The following is a 21,429-nucleotide window of genomic DNA, read 5'->3' on the forward strand; positions in this document are numbered from 1 at the left end:
CTCAGATGTTAAGAACTCGACAACATCATTCAAACTTCATAGTGAACCCAACTGGAAATTCTCTTTTGGCTGAATATTTGGACCAGCAGTGAACCTGGTTGGAAACTAGTGTGCATATGTGACGGTCCTTTTTAGAAATAACCAAAGTGTAAGCCTATACACTCTACACCTCACGTGAGACACCCAACCCCGAATTTCAAGTCTGCTCTCCCTTCATCACTACAGAAAAGAAGAGGAAGCCCCTCTTTCACTTCCTGTGTGGCACAAGTCTGGAAAGAAACGGGGGGAGAGAGACGGAGGGATGGGCAGTGATCCACAGACACAGATCCATGGCGGTGTCGTAACATTAACAGTCCAGTGTGAGGGCGAGTCGGGTGGAAGTGCCATTCCAAACCGAAGAGTCCATATGCAGTCATTGGTCAAAAAAAGGACAAGGGTAGAAATTAGCACAAATATTACATCACTCTGCTATTTTTATACTGTGTCCATCATTGATCACATGCTGGTGGGTGTCTGTACGTAATAATAAAGCTACCAATTGGCTGAGATCACCATTCGCACTAATTGTTTTGGAACATTACCATTCCCTACAAGGATTCGTGTTAATCTCCAGCTGGAAAAAGAAAAGTCAACAAAGCAATGGCAGATCTGAGCTAGATATGAAATGTGTGTAAAATAAGGGCACACACACTTTTGTGGTATGTTTGTGTTTTTGTGTGTCCATGTGCAACCAGGTTGAGGAACAGAAGGTCTCTGCAGGGCTTGCCTGTGTGGGTGGACTCTGGGATTCACCGTGAAAACAACCAACAGCCAAGGACACTTCCTAAGCAGGGGTTCTGCATGTGAGTGTGTGTGTGTGTTAGTCTGGAACGCTACATGTCTGTCAGCGTGCATGTCTGCCTGTGTCTACAAGTACACTCCGTATTCAAATTCAGATTCTAAAGCAATAAGGCTAAAAGTATTCTTATTTTTGGAAGAGAAAAATAACCAAATCTGAAGCGAATATGAAAAAAAAGTTGTCAACATTTGGGCACACACAAACACACTGACTGAGAAACTAATACAGAGGGAAAAGATGAAATCAGCCACCACCCACCACCCCCTCCGAAAGTCAGTATCTTTTTGTCTCTCGTCCATTCTATTGTCTGTTATGGCTTCCTGTGCAAATCTTCAGCAGTCCCAGTGTGAGCGACTGATTCCGTCCCCATGTACAAAAGCCCTTCACATTAACAGCCCGACACTGGCCTGTTATCCAGCGCTAATGGCTGAAACCCTCACTGTACCCGGGGCAACTGCCAGACAAGTGGGAGAGACAAAGACACCATTGTGCTGGAGCACGTGCCTCACACACTAGAACTCAACACAATGTCAGAGCGCCCAATCCGTTTCACTGCTGTTGCTTCAGCCATACTAAGATTGACGCAGATGGAAGATTTATAACGCCTCCAAGTAGCGTTTTGGTGATGACGATATTCAAATGGACAATCATGAATGTAAAGACAATGCTAGACTAAAACTGACAACGTTACGGTTGTTTGGTAACACAGTGTTAGTACAATTGTGGGCCATTTTGACCCAGACAGATTAGATCACAACTTTATGCCCTCCATTTCTGTTGCTATTTATGAAAGAATCTAATCTCATCTTGAAGGTGTGTGTGTGCTTGTAGAGCTGGTTCTGATATTGGTTAGTAGGTTTTTGTTTGGACATTACTGGTGGCACCTGGTGCCAGTATTCTACAGACACATCTACACATACAATGAGAGTAACATTTCTGCCACCTTAACCTCTCAGTCTCCTCACACCTTTACACTTCCCGCTTCTCCTCGATGTGCCTCAGCCCCTCCACCTCCCTCGCTCCTTCTACCATCCCAAAGGTAAAAATAGATCTGCTTGTCTATCTTGACTGGCTCAGTGTGTTGACCACCCGGGGCATCCATTATGACGTCACACGCACTTCAGATCCAACGTCCGTCCACCGATGAAAGTGTTTGAGTGAAAGTGGTCCTAAGTGAAAAGATTTGTAACAAACTGGGGTGAAGTTATTCATATTTTTTTTTTATTAAGGGATTTCAAACAGAAGTCTGCGAATCTCGCCGCTCAACAACCACTCAGGTTAAGTTAAGGCACTTGTTTGGAGTGGTTAGTTTCAGGGCCGGCACGCACTGTGACTGAACACGCCGGTGTGTGCGCGTTACGCTCATTTGCCATCCGTCCTCCCCGTCTACAACTCCCTGGCAGACTTCACCGTAACAGGATCGTTTTTAAGGCGTCTGTCAAAGCTGATGCACTTCTCATGACATTATGTTCCGTTCTCACACACCCTCTTCTCCTCATCCCTCTTTCTGCCTAACCACCCCCGCCCCTCCCCACTCTTCCTCTCGCTTCCTCCCCCTTTTTCCCCCCTTCTCTCCTCGTCGTGTTCCCTCTTCTCTCCTGCCTCAGATAACACCTGGTCAAACCGACCATGCAAGCTTCATGATATCATTCTCTTGGAACTGGACGGTCCTCACGACTAATATAGCCTGAATACTGGCCTTCACACACACACTAACACACACACACACTAACACACACACACACTAACACACACACACACTCGTCCGGCATGTGCTGATCTCACGACACAATGCCCTTCCCTGACCCATTACATCACAGGAATTCTGTCGGAATGTTTCGGAAACGTCCCGGAGCGCCGGATTCTGGACGGAGCTGATGCCCGGCATTGCCACCTGGTCTAGTTGGCGTGGATCTGGCGGTGTCTAACAGCCTCCCTTAACCTTCCCACAAGCTCTTCATAACACATTCATAGCAGACACAGTGCGTAGCCTCCTGTTCATAATAGATTTTACGAAACGGTTCGAGCTGTTGGAGGAGGTAACAAGATTGGGAGAACAATAACGAGAAGGGGAAGGGGGGTGTTTATGTTGCAACATGCTGCAACAAAGACAAAACACACAGAGTCGCATTTGAGACCACCCCCGCCCTACAACTTTGTTCCATGTCTACCTCCTAACTATGCCTGCAGTCTTCCCTGTGGGCCCTCTGAATAAAGGGGGGCTGCCTGTCTTGCTCCCCTCAACACACTTCCAATACCGTCTCTCTTTCTGTCTGTATATCCTCTTCTCTCTTTCCCATGTTTTAAGAAACAAGGGCTCCTCTGGAGGATGAGATGTCAACAAAAAAGACGCTCTCCACTTCAACTCCATCCCGGGCCTCTTGCAAAGATTACAGTGGTGACTGCTGGACTGAACAAAAGGACCTCTCTGTCAAGGATTTCTATGGCGAACATAGGACTGGACAATGGAGTCTTAGAGAGCCCACTTGATGAACTCCCAACCACAGCTCAGCCTCTGTAATGTTATGGCCTTTTCAAATGTTCTCCCCGCAGTTCCTCTGTTCACCTATTGACGTTTTTCTCATGCCCTGGGAGGCGTCTTCTCTTGGGAAAGATTTTTTGGGGGGGCAGGACCGAGGTGGGGACAGAACATTGGCTGAGCTCAGTTATAATAGTGCATTGCACGAAGCCCAAATTGGAATATTCTCTCCCAGGGTAACAGAATGGAGGCCTAGTTCAGGTGTTTTCCCTCGCACTCTGTCCTTTACAGTATCTGCACTGACTCATCCACATCTCAACTCCTGTTCCGCCAATATTTACCCATCCTATCAGAACTGGGCCTCAGCTCTCAATAAGCGCACATACTCAAGAGCCGCAAACCCTCACTGAAAATACTCCCGTTTACAAACTTTTACTCTTTAGGATCGCCGATACTTCATGCATTGTTTGTTGTTTGTTTTGGCATCTCAAAGCTTTTGACGAAACAGTTGCTAGCTGTTCTTCTAGGCTACATATAAAGGATATTTGAATGTTTGAGAAACAGACACCTCACAGGTCCTCAACGGGCAGCCAGGGGTGGGTAGAGTACTGCAAATCTGTACTCAAGTAAAAGTACTGTTACTCGTCCTAAAATGTACTCAAGTAAAAGTTGAAGTACCACCGGGACAAAATACTCAAGTAAGACTAAAAGAGTACTTGGTCAAAAAAGTACTTGAGTAACTAGTTACATATTTTGATAAAGACATTTTATCGCCATAGTGACAACAAGGAATTTTTTTTAAGAAAGTAAAAACGTAATATTGTATTGCTAGTATTAATCTGTGGTGCAAATAGGATTCATACATGTTACTGGTAAAAATATATATTTTTATATAATATATAAATATATTCATCTTGTAGTATTGCTCAGTACATTTTGTCAATCAAATATTTGTAGTTAGTAAGTCAGGTCTTGGGTGGAATTACTGACTCTATTGCAACTAAGCAACCTGGTTAGCGGCAATTCAACTAAAATCTAGCTAGCTAGATTGGCTGCTAACTAAAGTGAATTACTAAATAATAGTTCAAGCCAAACCCAATTAACTACAAATACAAATATACTAAGTTGTAGTGTTATTATATATTGTAGGTTAGCTAGAATATTACATTATCATTAAGATATATTACATGTCATTATACTGTATTGTACTTTTTCAATTACTAAAATGTTGAATCCAACAAGTAGCGCGAGCCGGTTTGCTAACCTCACCTCTACGTGCTTGCGGAGCTCTGATGAGTTTTTGAAAGCAAAAAAACTACATTTCATTATGACTGTGTTGCCTATTTCAAATGTAAATGGAACGGTGGCCAGGGATTGGAACTTCCCTTGTCAACGTCCTCCAATTGACAACTTTCCATGTCGCTGTCCGTCATTTAATTAGCTACGTCTGTGCTCGCACTCCGATGCAGATTTAAAGGAGCGGGAGGGTACACCCAAACTCAAATCAAATCACGAAACGAAAAAAAATCTATATCTTTTGACAAACGACTGAAGACAAAATTGTTAAGAAAGAGTAGATGAAATGTAAAGACTACGATTTATAAAAAAAAAAATATATATATATATATATATTGCTCAGTACTAATTAATTTCTAATTGACCCCAAACTTTTGAACGGTAGGGAATATGACAGATAGGGTCTGTAGGTTTCTGGGATCCCTGACCAGACAGGACGGAAGCAGTCCCTTGTTTCCAGCGGTCATTAGCCTTCATATGGAGGAGTACCTAGTCCTTTCCCTGTTGGGCGTTCAAACAGTGGGGTCAGACAGGTTGAGGCTACACACACACAGGGGCTAATGAAAGAATAATAAGCCTGAGGGAATGTGTGTCTGTTGTGTTAGAAGGGAGGGCCTGCAAACACAGAGGGAGCGAGGTGAAGGGGGAGTAGAGTGAGACAGTAAGTGAGTGAGGGAGAGAGTGGGTAAGCCAGGTGGTAGGCAGAGCGACGCAGTTTGACCATACGAAATCATGAGAAAACAATTATAGGACTATCTGACACACCTAAAAGACCTAAAAAAGTATTTGCCCTAAACTGGAGGACATAGTTGTCTGCATAACTAAACACCGAAAGCTGCGACATGGAGAAAAGTCTAGGGTATGTATAGATTCTGTGAGCATGCCTTGCTATGCAGAGAAGGAACAATAGGCAGACCTGGCTCTTGAGAGAAGAAAGACTATGTGAATACTGCCTTCAAAATAAGATGGAATTGGGGGCAGAGATTCTTGACCTCCTGCCAAAAGTCTGACCACAGTTGAGACACATATTACCTTCATATCATACAGACTCACAAATACTTGAAAACAAATCAAACATTGGTAAACTCCCATATATGTCAAGCACAGTACAGTCATGTTTACAGCAGCATGATTTATGAGCCATTTCCATGAGAAAAAGGCATCCAGTGTCATTCATAGTTCCTACCAATTCCACATTGTTACCCAGTAAATAATATAACATTCCTTCACATGTCTTTGTCTTTCAGAGCTTTTGTGTCAGTAAAGTGTACATGTGATTGTTTCTAAACACTAAACTTATTTCCCCACTTGCTTTTGCAATACAGCCCATTACATTTAAATAAACATAAATTGAACTGGGAGAGAAAGAGGGAATGATGGGAGACAGAGAGATAGAGAATGGAATATATATGCATACATATATATATATAGGGAGAAAGAGAAAAAGACAGGATAGAGAAAGGATATAAAAAGAACAAATTTAGGTGCCAAATATGTGGCTTCCTGCCACAATCTGAGGTTCTTCCAATGATACAATATTAAACCTATATGGCATTTTTGTTTAGATGTTTCATTCTTTGACGCTTTACAGTCATGTTCAGAAAAGTTGCTATTTTACATTTTCCCCCTAACTTGCCATGTCAATAAAGTCGAGTGAGAGGGAAAGAAATGAGTGTGTAAGAGAGAGTGGAGAGAGAGAGACGGAAAATGAGAGCAATAAAGAGGGAGAAGTGGGGACGATAAGAGAGAGACTGTGAAAGAAAGAGAAGTAGCCATGTGCCACTGTCTCATTTCTCTCCAACATGATGCAAAACTGGAGCGATGTTTTAACCCTGGAAAAAACAGCCTGGCAAAACAGATCGTACAGCTTCTCTTGTGTACCCAAAGTCTTATCTCCTCTCCCTTGTCCTTTCCCCCTTTGAGTAAGCCCAGTGGTCAGGTGATTAAGGTCCTGGGGTCCTTGGAGTCATGGAGGCGTCCAAGGCTGGAGCCTGCAAGGCAAGGTCTCCTCCACTGACCTTTTCATTAGGAACCGTTAGGACCCCGGACTCCAAAAACAACATTCTGTAATCCTGCAGACGATGTCATAGTGTGTTAGTTCAGGAAGCTACCTGCTCACACACAAACACACACTCACACAAACGTGCACCCTCGCACACGTGAATTTGCACAACCGGTCACATAAACTTCATTAGGCTATTCCTCGGTAGTCCATTGATAAAATCCACTCGTTCAGATCCATTGAGCGAGCTGGGTTAATGTGTAAGTTGGCCATAAACACGATCGTATCAGATCTCTCTCTACTGCCTGCAGCGTGACTGGGATAGTGATAATGTCAGTGTTATCTGTACTGGCATGGCATGGTGTGTTCGTTGCGCCAGGAGCTCAGGGGCTTGTTGTTGATAAGAACACCGCAGCACAATACGTTTGTACAGCCTCTCTCTCTCCCTCTCTCTGACAGACACCCAGAGATCAGAGTAACTAATGACGGTGGACTTTGGCGGCAGGGGAAAGATGAAAGTATACTGTACGTGTGTCTCTGTGAGTGCGTTTCTGTGTGTTTCTGTGTGTTTGTGTGTGTTTGTGTGTGTCTCTATTGGAAGCAGCAGCGTGTTGTCTCCAACGGGCTGCTAATGGCTTCAAAGCCCTGGGTGGGCCTTCCTGCTCTACCTTTAACAGAGGTGGTTTTACCTTCGTGAAACCAGGCTGGGCACAGCTGGCATGAAATGGCTACCAGATGCTGTGTTCTTAGCTCCTAACGTGTCTGCTAACAAGCATGATGTATGTCTTTCAGCGGGGAACAGCCTGAACACTGGTAAAATAACCGAAACGATGAGGAATCACGCGAGGACCGTTCCACTGCATGAAGTGTGAGTGAGGTTGATGTAGAGGGACAGTTTATTGGTGCATGTTAGGTCCATGTGATTGTTCACCACAGCAGTGTGGGTTTTATGGAACATGCACCTCCGATATCCCATGATGCAGCGGGGAGGGCACTTTCCTGAATTCTGACCAGGAATGATTCCAGGGAACACCTCAAACCAAACACATACACACACACATATAATAGAAACCACAGCTCCATTACAGAGTCTAGACGAGACCTCCACACCATCTCGCACTGACTCCATCCTGTGAGTCTCGTCTCACCTCACAAGCTGTGCCACAGCACCTCACACAAATGCACACACACAGGCAGACAGAGAGCTGTCCTCTCTTGGTACATGACTCAATAGGTGCGTGTTTCAGTCTAAAATATACAGTTGAAGCGATGGAGTGTAAAAGCCATGACATCATGTCTGGGTGTGACCTTTAATAATATGGTCTCTAGACAATCTCTCTATCTTCGGATCAACAAGGTTATACACCTTACACACTCTCACTCTGTCTCCCTCCCTCTCTCTCACCCGCTCTCTCTCTCTCTCTCTCTCCCTCTCTCTGTGTTAAAGAGTGTGCATGTGCACGAGTGTGTGTAATTATTTGTTAGAGGTTTGGGGTGGTGGGCTAGGCTTTTTTTTTACAGTAGATTCCAGTATTATAACCAGAACCAGCTGTGCTCTTGCTCCTTAGAGAGCTGAGGCACGCTTCAGCTCACTGCTACTTTACTGAATACAATCAAGCACCCACAGCACACCCACACACACACACACACACACAAACACACACTACCTGATAGCACACACGCCAACAATCCTTAAGTCGGGGATACTACCCTATTGAAAAGATGATAGACATGAGTGGGGCTTGTCTGTCCTGTATTTCGTACTCTTCAGCTACTAGCAGTCTGGGTTAAATGATCAACTACAAACGAGACATTTGTCTACAAACGTCTCTCTGTGTGTCATTAGCTCGCGCTGATATCCTGCCCACATGTTGGCAGCCTCTAGCTCGGTCTTTAACTTGTTTTCTTACAGTCACTGGTGAAACGCATGTAACAGTATTTCCCTCATCATCGAAAGTCTCAACTTTCACTTTTCCTCTCTCACATCCCTATCTTTGAACTCTTGTTCTCCAACTCACTTCCTTTCTTCCTTTCAATACATTTCTGTCTCTCTCACTGGTTTGTGGAGGGTTAATCCGCAGTGTAGTCCGCCCCTATGTTTTTCTAACGATGACAGCTCTTCATTAGTGTACAGTAGAGCAGCGGACAGAGGTTAACTCAGGCCTCCCTCCCCCCAAGTTCTCTCTCTCTCTCTTGCTCATATACACACACAAACACACACTCCCTCTCTCTCTCTTTCTCTCTCTCTTTTGCTCTCTCCCCCTCTCTCTCTCCCTCTCTCTCTCTCAGCCCTGTGGCACTGATTTATTTTTCAACAGCATGCAGCCTGACATCCCTGCCAGACCAGAGCAGAAGAATCCAGAGCCAAAGTCGAAGCAACACTCTTTCAACCAAAGTAAAAAAAATCTAAAATAAACTGTGCAAAAGAAAGTTTTACGCCCACTCAAAAAATGCCCCCCCTCTCAAACTTTTGCTACGATCCAAGCTTTATATACTTGCTTTCTGAAATGGCTAGCTGCTAGCTTTTCTCATAGGCCAACCTGGCACAATTAGTAACAATGAGCAACAACCAGCTGAGCAAAAATTATTTCACTAGCAGCCAATAAAAAATAAAAATAAATTACCAGAAGTCCAAAGACATATTCGGATGATCAAGGTAACTAGATCACTTATGAAAATGCATCACAGTTTAGAAAGGTTGATGGTCTCACACTTTTCTTTGTTTTTACATAATGTGGTTTTGAGCAAACGTTGTATGGACGTCTTTCAAAATAGTTTGTTTACTGGGTAATTATTTATTTATTGAGGCAATGCTTTGACGAATGGATTTGATAAGGGGCTACATTTTTCCTCAGCCTTGTAGACAAAGTGTCATCATCAAATTACAGATTGTGTTACATGGATGTGTGCACCTGAATTAAGACCTTCATCATTTTCTACAAATGTTTTCTTTTATATCTACTTCATCAAATATGCATTATTTGACTTGGGGACAAGCAGCCATGTAGTTGGAGGTTTTATTTTTGATCCCTCAGTTGGATCAGCTGAACAGATTAACAAATATGACTTAAAAGAGTCTCAAACATAAGGTCTCAGTGGATTTGTTTCCATTGCCAGGTATCAATTTATGCTCACGTGTCAGGTTGACCTATAAGAAAAGCTAGCCATTTAGACCTGAGGTGCAAACCTTGAGTTTTGAAATATGGTTTTCAGTTTGATCCAGTGTGATTAACATGATACTGGGTCATATACTGATCAGCAAACATGTTTGGTCTCACATGTAACCAGTCCCTCTTGTTTTCGTCCGGCGCTCTGACTTTAAAGCCCAGATGGCAGACATTTAGACAGACGTGTGGACTGCAAGCGGTGAAGAAAGGCTTGTTGGGGTCCATATCCTGTGTTAATGATGCCTTAGCCTAAGGGAAATGGCAGCCTCAACAGGAGCCAGCCTCTGGTAAACATTTGCTGCACATCAGTAAAAGCAGTGCTTGACCAAGAAATTTGGTAATTTGAAGAGAACATGAAAGTAGAATTCTCCTGAGATTATGTTTGGCCTCTGAGACCTTATGGCTCCTGGGTCATCCCCTGAGAGGATGCTTTTAACTCAGCTAACATTAGAGTTGTCATCAAACCGACATTGCAGCTCGTGTGACACATAAAGTTATGGCTAAGTATTTGGCTGGGCAGCAAAGCATTTGGTTACATTAGAATAGCGGTGAATGTGTCATTACACTGTGAAAATATTGGTCATAAGTTTAGTCATGGTTAGGCCTGAGTGTTAACATAATAACCTCAACAGATTTTAGGTACATTGAGTCAATTTTGTGGGCATTCGCTGCATAAACGAGCCGAGGGAACTTTCTACTTCTCTTGCATCTTGTAACACAAACACATAAAAGTATACAAAAAGGATGGCCTTCACAGCATATAATGCATTCACACAAACCCAAACACTGGCACACAAATACACACACAAACACACACACACAGGAAATGTGTTTCTGGAGAAGATAAACTCCAAGCTCATAAAATGACAGGAGATGACCATGAGTGCATTTGACTTTGGAGGAAGCAAGACTTTGAAAGTTCCTGTCTTGTGGTTAGGAGTGGACACTCCAACTATGTTTGTAGGAGCCAGCAAGTCTGTGCATGTAAGGAAGAACGGGGGAAGGTTGTCACACTTTTATTAATTCATTATTAAGTTTCTCATCTTCTCAATATACTCTAGTCAGTATATAGTTGAAAGCCTAAGGTCTTTGTTCACATCAGATTGCAAGATGACACAAACTCTTTTCACTCAGAATGGGGTTGGTTTTCATTGTGTTCGCCATTCGTTTTTCACCAATTATTGTTCCCCTTTTGTTTCATGCATTATGTACATTTGAAAAAGAAGTAGTCACAAGTATAGTAACCCATGAGAAATTAAGTGAAATGAGGACCTTTTGCCTATCCTCGCTGTTTTAGTTATGGGGTTAAGGTTAGGGTAAGGGTTAAGTTGAGGTTAAGGGTGAGAATTAGTTTTAACTGTTAGTGGCAAAAATGTAGGGTTAGGAGTCATGGTTAAGTTTAGATTGAGGGTAAAAGTTAGGATTTTGGGGTCAGGTTAGGTGGTTAAGCATGAACTAACCCCCGAAGGTAGGAGCCCTTGAAGTTGATAGAATGGGGACATTTGTGCGTCCAGGCTCCAGACCTATTATGCTGCTGAGTTGCATGACTCACAGTTTTAACAAGCAGGTTAATCAGTTACAAGCAGAGCAATGACCAATATGCACTGTGACAACCCACCCCAGTTTACCCTACAGGGGAAGGCAGAAGGAATACCCTACCCCCAGCCATTTGACTCCTCTCTGGACCTTACAGTCAACAGGCTTTTCCTAGGATTCCTCACACTTTCAGATTGATTTCTCAGGTCTGTCAGGGCTTGTTAAGCTACAACATGGGGACGAATCGGGTCTAGCCTGGCTCGATTACCCAAGGCTGTTTTACTTTGTCTAGGGGTGAGGGGGTGAGAAGGGCGAGGGATGAGAGGAGGGGAGTGAGAAGTGCTAACTTGGACAGTGGGGAGGAATTCTCTGCGGTTATCTAGAGAGAGCTGCTCCATCTGTGTAAACTGAAGCTTGCCAGAATGTAGCCTTGCTCAATCGGCGCACACACACACACACGCACACACACACACATAAGCACAGTCACAATTGCACACAAACACACAGACGCGAGCAAATGCAAAGCCTGCATGTTCACATGCACGTACATTGACATTTTACATTTAGCAGACGCTCTTTGGTCGGACAGTAGTGAAGGACTACATTTTTTATATAATTTCATACTGGCCCCTCATGAGGAATTTAACCCACAACGTGGATGTACATAAAAACACACACGCACATGCACCTACATACGCATGCAAACATAGAAACACACACATGGAAAAGCACTGCAGTACTACTGAAGAATTTACTATTATATTTTTACCAGCAAAGTTACTATGGTATTTGTTATAGGGTTCTTGATTAAAGGGTTTTCACAGAGCAATCAGGGACTTCTCTTTGAGGAACCCTACAAGACAGTCACCAAAAGGCCAAATTGTTGTTAGGTAAAACCTTAAGTTCATCACAGGTGAATATTTAAGTTCATCACTATTTGTATGCTATGAAGGGAACACAATATATGGTCTTTATTTGGCAAGTACGTTAATCAGCTATGGGGGGTACAGAGATATCAAACGAGGTATAGGTGGGGCATGTGAAAAGGAATATTAGATTATTACTGCAGTATGGAGTAGAGTTTACTACAGAATACTACAAATGTATAGAACAAGAACTACAGATGGATACCTGGGAGTATTTTACATAACACTCAGACATTACAGTATAGTAACTTTTACTATCAAGTATTAAAGACATCTATAATAAATATTATCTATAGTAAACTGTAGTATTTGTTTGTGCATACATTCAGTTTTCCTTAAGTTAAAGACCTTCACGCATGACAGTTAAAACCCCTGTGTAAAAAATAGGGAAGGTAAAAACATGCTGAGAAAAAACAGAACAATGCAAACTATACAAATGAGGATCCTTTCTCGGCAGTCCAGCTGCATATGCAGAGGCCTAGGAGGGAGGGGGTTGCCTAAGTTACGGTAGTCCCTAATAATGCTCTGTTGTCTCTGGTCATGCTGCGAAGCGCTGAAGATGTTAAAGACTAGTTATGTAAGCTTGTGGCTTGACTCTGTGTGTGTGTGTGTGTGTGTATGTGCATGCATGTCACTATATATCTGTTAATAGATGTGATTGAATGTGGTGCCCTCAACTGTGTCTGTTGTCTTTAGAAATATGATAAAAGGACTCCTCAATGGAGCAGCAGTATTTAAGGCACCGCATCACAATCCATCTGTGACTTTGCGACTGCCAGTGCCCTAGTCCTGCATAGGGGCAATGCCCGGGTTGGTGGGAGAGATTCTGCGTTGCATTAAGCTCTCTGGAGATTACTCGCGGTGGGTCGGGCACCTGCACGTATGTTGCTGTTAGTTCGAAAAACGTTCCCCGCCTAGCACATCTATCACGTCATATTTTGTGGATGACCAAGCAGTGTGATAAGAAGCAGAATGTCCTGGTGGAATGTGATTCAGAGAACACAGTCTTCCACTCTCCCGAGCATGTTGGGAGTTACTGTAACAACATTTTCCGGAGCCATATACAGGAGCATTTAGAATGATGTGACTTGGTCAAGGGCGCAACAACAGATTGTTCACATTGTTGGCTGGGAGATTAAAACCAGAAAAGGAACCAGGCAAGCCTAGTTCTGCCGGCCCGCTATTAGAAGGGATGAATGTTGTGGTTCCTGGCTGGTTTCCGTGGTTTTCTATATGTGGCAGACTGTTTCTTTAACCATTACGCTGTTTAAACAGCAAGAATGCAACTTTTACCTCAGCCATTACACTCTTGTTGAAATAACGTGGACAGCAGAAAGTTTTTTAACGGAACTAAGGTGTACTCTTGTGCAAAGATTACTGTACATGGCTAGCTAATAGCTATTCATTACCTATATTGAAAACAATGACTCCAATAACTGCATGGTTGGTTCGTTTCTTTAGAAAACAATAGCAGTATAAAAGGGTCACGTAATACAATTATTCTTTTAAATATGAGATACATGGTATAACAGAGTGGATATATTGTTATGTGATGGCTGAAAAGAACCAAGCGGATAAATATTTCTGAGAGGCAAAAATAAAAACGTCTGATAGGGGAATATTTGACCAGAGTCAAAATATTTTAGGTTAAAGATTATCCCACAAGACCACAGGGCTTGCTGGTAGTTGACCTCCTTCCTTATAATCTCCAAATGCTACTTTTATCCCAGTCATTTTTGCTGAAATAAAGTGGGCAACAGAACATTTAGTAATGGAACAAAATTGTGCAAAGATTACTATATAGAAGACAGAAGGTCATCCATACAATAACAATTGAATAGCTAACCACTACGATATGTGAACTACGAGGAAATCGAAAGCATTGGTTGAATCTCAAATCGCATACTACATACTACGTACTGAAAGTATGTGCTTCACGGATGATGGTGAAGGACTGTTTTGTATATAGTAAGCTAGTATTCCGATCGGGACATACTACATCGTCAGAAAATTGCGTCTCGACATAAGATCATTTTGTCACACATTAACATCACGCAAAGTTTTAATTTTAAGCTAGACCATTAATCTTTGTGTTTAACTTACTAATGTTTCTTATTAAGTTTACTTCCATCACAAATAGCATCTAAGAAATAGGCATACTATTATATACTTGCTACTTGGAATAGTGATTAGAAATTAGCAATTGCTTGTGAGACTGAAGATTAACTTTACACTGTCAAAGCTATTTCATTTCATGGCACAACAATGTTCATTTTTCTTTCATTCGTGAATATCATTAATACAATAACTATCAATATAAGTGACAATAACTGTTTTTGTTTGGTGAAAAGACGAGAGAATCGTGGTAACCCCACCTCTTTTACTGCCCAAGGGGTTGTGATCTATATTACCCCAAAAAGCATGCATGGATGCGTATTTCTAAAATCGATTTTAGACTTACTATAATGTAGCTACTGAAAATTGTAGCCCGCAATATTTTTGTCTGTCCTTAACAAATCCTAAAGCATACTTTATTCTGTCTGTGGCAAATATCAAACACCGGCAAACCACATGGCAGCCTGCATCTCTAACAACTACACTATTTAACAAGTGGTAGCCAGTCAGTCAGTCACTCAATCACCCACTCACTCAGTAAGAAACATTCGCTCTTCTTGGCCAGCTCAGCTTACTCGGTCCGGTAAAGAGTTACCTTTCAATTATTGACCCAATTCTCTAATTGGGCAACACTCTAAATAACTAACTGGACACATTGAGAGGGAGGAGACTCATGATTACAGTGATGGAAGTAGAGCTTATAAATAGATATTTCTATGCTTTTAATGGTAGATGGTTCCTGTTTTTTTTTTTGTACTTTCTAAAAGTGCCAAATACACTATGCTGAAACTGCAATTGTCAGTCATTAAAACATAGCATTGAAGGGAGGGGGCATTATATGAGAGGGGGAAGTTCCAGTAAAGACCAGTAAAGTTCATAAAGAATTTGCAGTGCAGTACATACAGTGTAGTCCATAAGTATTTGGACAGTGATACACATTGTGTTGTTTTGGCTGTGGAACAAGGACTAAAAGGTTCAAGTGCGGAATGTCAGCTTTTATATCCAAAAAACGTGAACTGCAGATAGACCATTGTATAAATAGGGAACAAAAGGAATTGGACAAATGAACATCATTTTTAATAAAGTTACCACATTTAGATGTGAATCCATTTTCATTTGATGATTACCTGAAGTCTGAGTCCAATAGACATCACTAAACTCTGGCATTGCTCAGCTATCCTCAGGCCAAATTAGCTCTCTTGAGTTAAACATTTTTTTAATGTCCTAAATAAATATATTTATTTTGTATGTTTTAGTATTTCACATGTAATTGGAGAAACCCAGATCCAGGTGCGCAAAGCTGGTAGAGGCATATTCAAGGCTCACAGCAGTGACTGCATCCAAGGCACTACTGAATAAATGTTCTGAATACGTATGTTCATTATCATTTTATTATCATTTCTGAAAACAACATAAAAACAAAGGTAATTGAGCTGGATGGCCGCGATGTCAGATTGAAGTTGATTGCGGTAAGACCAGAGGTGATGGTGTACAAACACTAACTTAACTGGGAGTCACTGCTCAACCAATCTGGAATACCTGATGATCAGATGCAGGCCTATTTACTTGCCTCAGGAGATTACATCTATTGTTTTTACTGCAGTCTACATACCCTTGGATGCTAATGCAAAGCTAGCAATGAAAGAACTGCATGCTGCCATTAGCAAACAGCAGACATAACACCCAGATGGTGTTTGGTTGATTGTAGGGGACTTCAGTCATTCAAAATCTGAAAATTGTTTTTCCCAAGGAGAGAATACACTGGACCATGTTCACACAAACTTTCCAGAGGCTAACAAAGCCATTCCCTCCCTCACCTGGGTCAGTCTGACCATATTTCACTATTCCTACTCCCCAAGTATTTACCTATCATTAAATGTGTGAAACCAACAGTGAGGAAAGTATGGACTCACTTCAACAGCACCAGTTTCAACACACAGACTGGAGTTTGTTTGCCACTCAAGCCCTTGACTCCCATATGGACATTGAAACATATGCTTCCTCCGTTCTGGATTACATCAACATTTACACCAACAATGTCACCATCCATAAACGAATAAAGATCTTCCCCAACCAGAAGCCGTGGATGGACAGAGAGGTCCGACAACTGCTGAAGGCATGCAACGCTGCTTTTAAATCCAGTGATGCAGAGGCCTACAGCTCAGCCAGGGCCAACCTAAAAAGGGGCATCTACAACAACTCCGAACTCCGACACATGTGGTAGGACATCCAAGCCATCACAGACTACCGGCCAAACAATCCTACCCCCACAGCCAGCTACGTCTCATTCACTGACAAATTAAACAGGTTCTACGCACACATCGACAGGGACAACAAAGAGACAGCCATTAAAGCGGAACTTCTCCAATACGTCTCCCCCCTCAGACTGATCACCGCAGAAGTGTTGTCTGCACTGAGCAGGGTGAATGCACGCAAGGCTGCTGGTCCTGATTGCGTCCCGGGGGGTGCGCTCAGAGCATGTGCTGGGCAGCTGGCTGAGGTCTTTTCCGACATTTTCAACATGTCACTGGTTGTCCCAATATGCTTCAAGACTGCAACCATTGTTGCCAGTGTTGAAGCCTGAATGACTTCTGACCGGTTGCACTCACCCCCACAATCATTAAGTGATTAGTTCTGGCCCACCTAGTTCTAGCCCCACCTTAAGTCCTGCCTCCCCACAACACTGGATCCCTACCAGTCTGCCTACCGGTCGAACAGGTCTACAGAGGACGCAATCTTCACGGCTCTACACTCTGCCCTGACCCACCTGGACAAAACCAGCACCTATGTGAGAATGCTATTCATAGACTTCAGCTCAGCATTCAGCATTGTCGCCCCCTCTAGGTTGATCAACAAACTTCATGACCCGGGGATCAGCCCTTCTCTCTGCAACTGGACTCTGGACTTCTTAACCAACAGACTCAGGTAGGTCAGGTCAGACAACTTCCCCTCCTCAGCACTGATCCTGAACACTGGTGTTCCACAAGGCTGTGTGCTGAGCCCTCTCATGTACTCCCTCTTCACCCACGACTGCGTACCTGTACACAGTTCCAACACCATCGTCAAGTTCGCAGACAACACCAAAGTGGTACGCCTGATCAGTGACAATGACAAGTCAGCCTACAGGGAAAAGGTCATGCTCCTTTCGGTATGGTGCGCTGACAACAACCTGGCCTTCAACACAAAGAAAACCAAGGAACTCATTGTGGATTACAGGAAGTTTAAAAGCTGCAGCCACGCCCCAGTCATCATCCATGCAGCGGCACCTGTAATTTTTGAGAAGAATGAAGAAAACCTGCCTGTCTTCCAAGACCCTTGTGAACTTCAATCGAGGGCTTTCGGCCAAACTGCGCCACACTGTGATTTAGCAACTGCTCCATAGCCGACCAGAAGGCCCTGCAACGCGTGGTGAAAACCGCCCAGCACATCACTGGCGCCCAGCATCCTGCCATCGCAAACCTCCAGCACAAGCGGTGTCCCCGCTGGATGTATGGGATCATCAAGGACCCTTCACACCCATTCCACAAACTGTTTGCCCTCCTACCATCAGGCAGGCAGTACAGGTCTCTTCGTTCCCGCACCAGCAGGCTCAGGAACAGTTTCTTCCCTTCCACTGTAACCCTGTTGAACTCTGTGACCCACACAACTCTGTGAACTCTGTGACCCATCACTTACCACCACCCCCCACCTCTCAGGTCCTTGTTGCACTACTCCCTTGTACAACTCTGACACTGATTTGCAAAGCCTGATAATGAAAGTTTTTCAGTTGTTGCAAGTTTGTGTCTACCTCAGAAAGCTCACTACCCCTATCCCTGCATTTCAGTGGCACATGCAGCTTGTACAGTAAATGTGTCTCTTTGCACATTTAGAATTGCCATTATGCCTGCATTTTTTTTTTACAGTTGTTATACAAACGTCTACCTTGGGGAGCTTAGTGCTGCTATTTCTGCATCCCGGTTGCTCATGCTACCCTACTACAGTACGCCTTCATTTGCCTTGTTGCACATCTAGAATGCCATTTAGAAATAGTTATTTGTGCCCATAAACTATTATCCCACTTGTAACATACACAATACCTAATACTTTCTGCCCTCCTCTATTTGCCTTAATTGCGCATTTAGTATTGCCATTTGCACTGCATTTGCCTTCATTGCACATCTGCACATTCCACTTGTCATATACTTAATACTTGTAAATGCTTTTTCTGCCCTCTATTTGCACTTCTGGTTAGATGCTAACTGCTTTTTGTTGTACTGTTCTTGTACTGTTCAACGACAATAAAGTTGTATCCAATCTAATCTAAACGTGTGTTCACTTTGTCAGTATGAGGTTTTGTGTGTAGATTTATGGCAAAAAAACTAAGAAACATTTAATGAATTATGAATTAATTTATTACACAAGTATGCAGGAAGTGAAGTTTTTTTTTTATACATAGTAAAACAAATATATATATATATATATATATATATAAATATATATATATATATATATATATATATATATATATATATATATATATTTGGTTTACAGTAAAAATAAAATAAGAAATCCTAAAATGGCCCAGACAATATAATATTCTTGAAGTAGTTTGAAATAATTATACTTCATGCTGGTGATTTTCCTTTACTTTGGAATTGAACTCCAGGTGATGGCAATATGAAAATCCCAAATTCATCAGATTATGTCACTGTATAAATATAGAGATCTGTCTGCAGACTTCAGACAATGGATTTTAGCCAAGCATGCACACTCTAAATGTTACCAGTTCATTTCCAAAGACTTTGAAGTCACTATTTACACAGTGTGTATGTTAATAGGACGTTTAAGGACCATCCCACTGTAACCAATGTCCTTGGACTTTGATGAAAGATTGCAGCGAAGAATTGTTTGAATGTTGTGAAAAAAGCGCCTCACTCAACTGCCACACAGATTCAAGGTGACTTTCAGACACAAAGTATGTCAGTTTCAACACACAACATTCATCACCAACTCAGAAAAAGAGGGTATATAATGTTCCAAAACACACCTGAACAAGCCACAATCTGCTGGGGACAAATGAAACCAAATTAGAGCATTTTTGTAGAGCACACCATCTGTATGTTTACAGGAAACAAAATGAAGCCTTTCAAAGAAAAGCACAAACATGGAGGAGGTTCAGTGGTGTTTTGGGGTGGCTGTGGGCCTCTGGAACTGGAAGCCTTAAGCATGGACATCATGAAATCAGGAGAATACCAAGGCATTATGGAGCGCTATTTCAAAATCAGTAATCCGTGTCAAAAAGATGGGATTTGGCTGAAGGTTATGGTTATGATGGTGACCCTGAACATCAAGTACCTAATTCTGATCTAAGTCCCATTGATAACCTGTAAAGAGATTGGGAAACAACAGGTGGGAGAAGATCCTCAATTGGAGCAGTTTGCACGAGTAGAGCAGTTTGGGCCACACTGTCAGTATAGAGTTGCAGGGAGCTTATCCTTAGCAGTAGGAAGTGCTTGCTTTCAGTTATTTTGGCCAAAAACTGTTCTACCAAATATTGAGTCTGGGGTGTCAATACTCTTTGTCAATGGCATTTCTGTTTATTTTCTGATTTAAAAGGATATTTTAGGTTCTGTATTACTATCAAAACCAAATGTTCTTTATTATTAACAGCAAAATAAATAATTTTGGCAACAACATTTTAGTCAATAGATTATTTTGAGAAATGTTAAGTTATTTGAAGATAGTGCAAGGCTGAAAATGTTTATGTTGTTTATTGCCTTCAATCCATCATAAAAAACTTTTTTATTTCTAAATGTTTAGTCAATTTGAAAACTAAAGACCACTGTTAGCTTAAAAATAATATTAGACATGTATAATTATATTAAATAAATTGTATTCATAATAATATTTATTATGTGTAATACCTTTTTAATGCTCTGTTTATTGTTTGTTGGCAATCGGGTATGACCTGATGGAGTCACTGTGACCTGGTTTCCCAGCAGAGAAGGGTCACAGCTTTTGGTGGAACAGAAAAGAACGGTGACATCTTCTTCACACACGATGTTAGCCATGTCAACAGCCATCCGAAGTCGAGCCGAGAGAACACACACTCAACAGCACCCCTAGTGTCACATCTCCACATCTCCCTCTCTTGCTCCCTTTCTCCCTCTTCATTCATTGCACTCTCTCTGTCTGAGGACTCATGTCTCTTTAAAGCTGTGCTTGGCTCCTTCTGGGTGGGGGGGGGGGGTCCAGGGCTGTACACTGTTAGTCACTGGGCTGTCCCTGGCACACACATACACTCTCACAGGCACACTGGCAGGCATGGACACTCACACACACACAGACACACACACACACACACACACACACACACACACTAATGCCTCCATGTTTATGAGTGGAGTAGGGCCTGGCCCTTTTCCCAGCCCTGGGGCTGCTCTTCTCTAGCAGTGTACCACTTAACCCTATAGTGTCCAATTTAACACTAGAGTATCCCACTTGAAAATATCAAATTTTCAACCAAGCAGTGTTCAGCGTAACCCAACTTAACTTAACAATGTCATCTCTAAAATAAAGTATCCCTCTTCACCTCAAAATATCTAACACTTTACCCTACAGAGCCCCTGTTAAACCATACCATTTAACCCTACAATGTGCAGGTTCCAAAGTGGGGGCCTAGTTATTCCTGATCTACCTAAGCAGGTACAATTTTGGACTTTAAACTTTGTAATGTGATCCCTCTATTATAAAAAAGGTTTAATATGGGCCTTTTTTGATTCAGGTCACATGGTTTTGAAGAACTTCTGGAAACTTTGTGGCCTTGGGGAAATTTAAACACTGTTCTACTGCAGTTACCTATATTTCAAGGATATACTAATAGGGGTCCTATACACAGACACTGAGAAAGTCAAAGGATTGATACATAAAACCTCTAGGATTGAGATTGATTAATGCAGTTTTGCTTTGTGTAGTCCTGCTGTTAAACTGTAGGCCCACAAAACATTTGTCAGCTACAGTTTTTTCATTAATCCCAGTCAATAATTTTGTATTAAATAAAGTATTTGTGGATTAGTCAGCCCTAGTTTGAA

This window comes from Esox lucius, chromosome 12, assembly GCF_011004845.1.
Source record: "Esox lucius isolate fEsoLuc1 chromosome 12, fEsoLuc1.pri, whole genome shotgun sequence".
NCBI classification, from domain to species: Eukaryota; Metazoa; Chordata; class Actinopteri; order Esociformes; family Esocidae; genus Esox; species Esox lucius.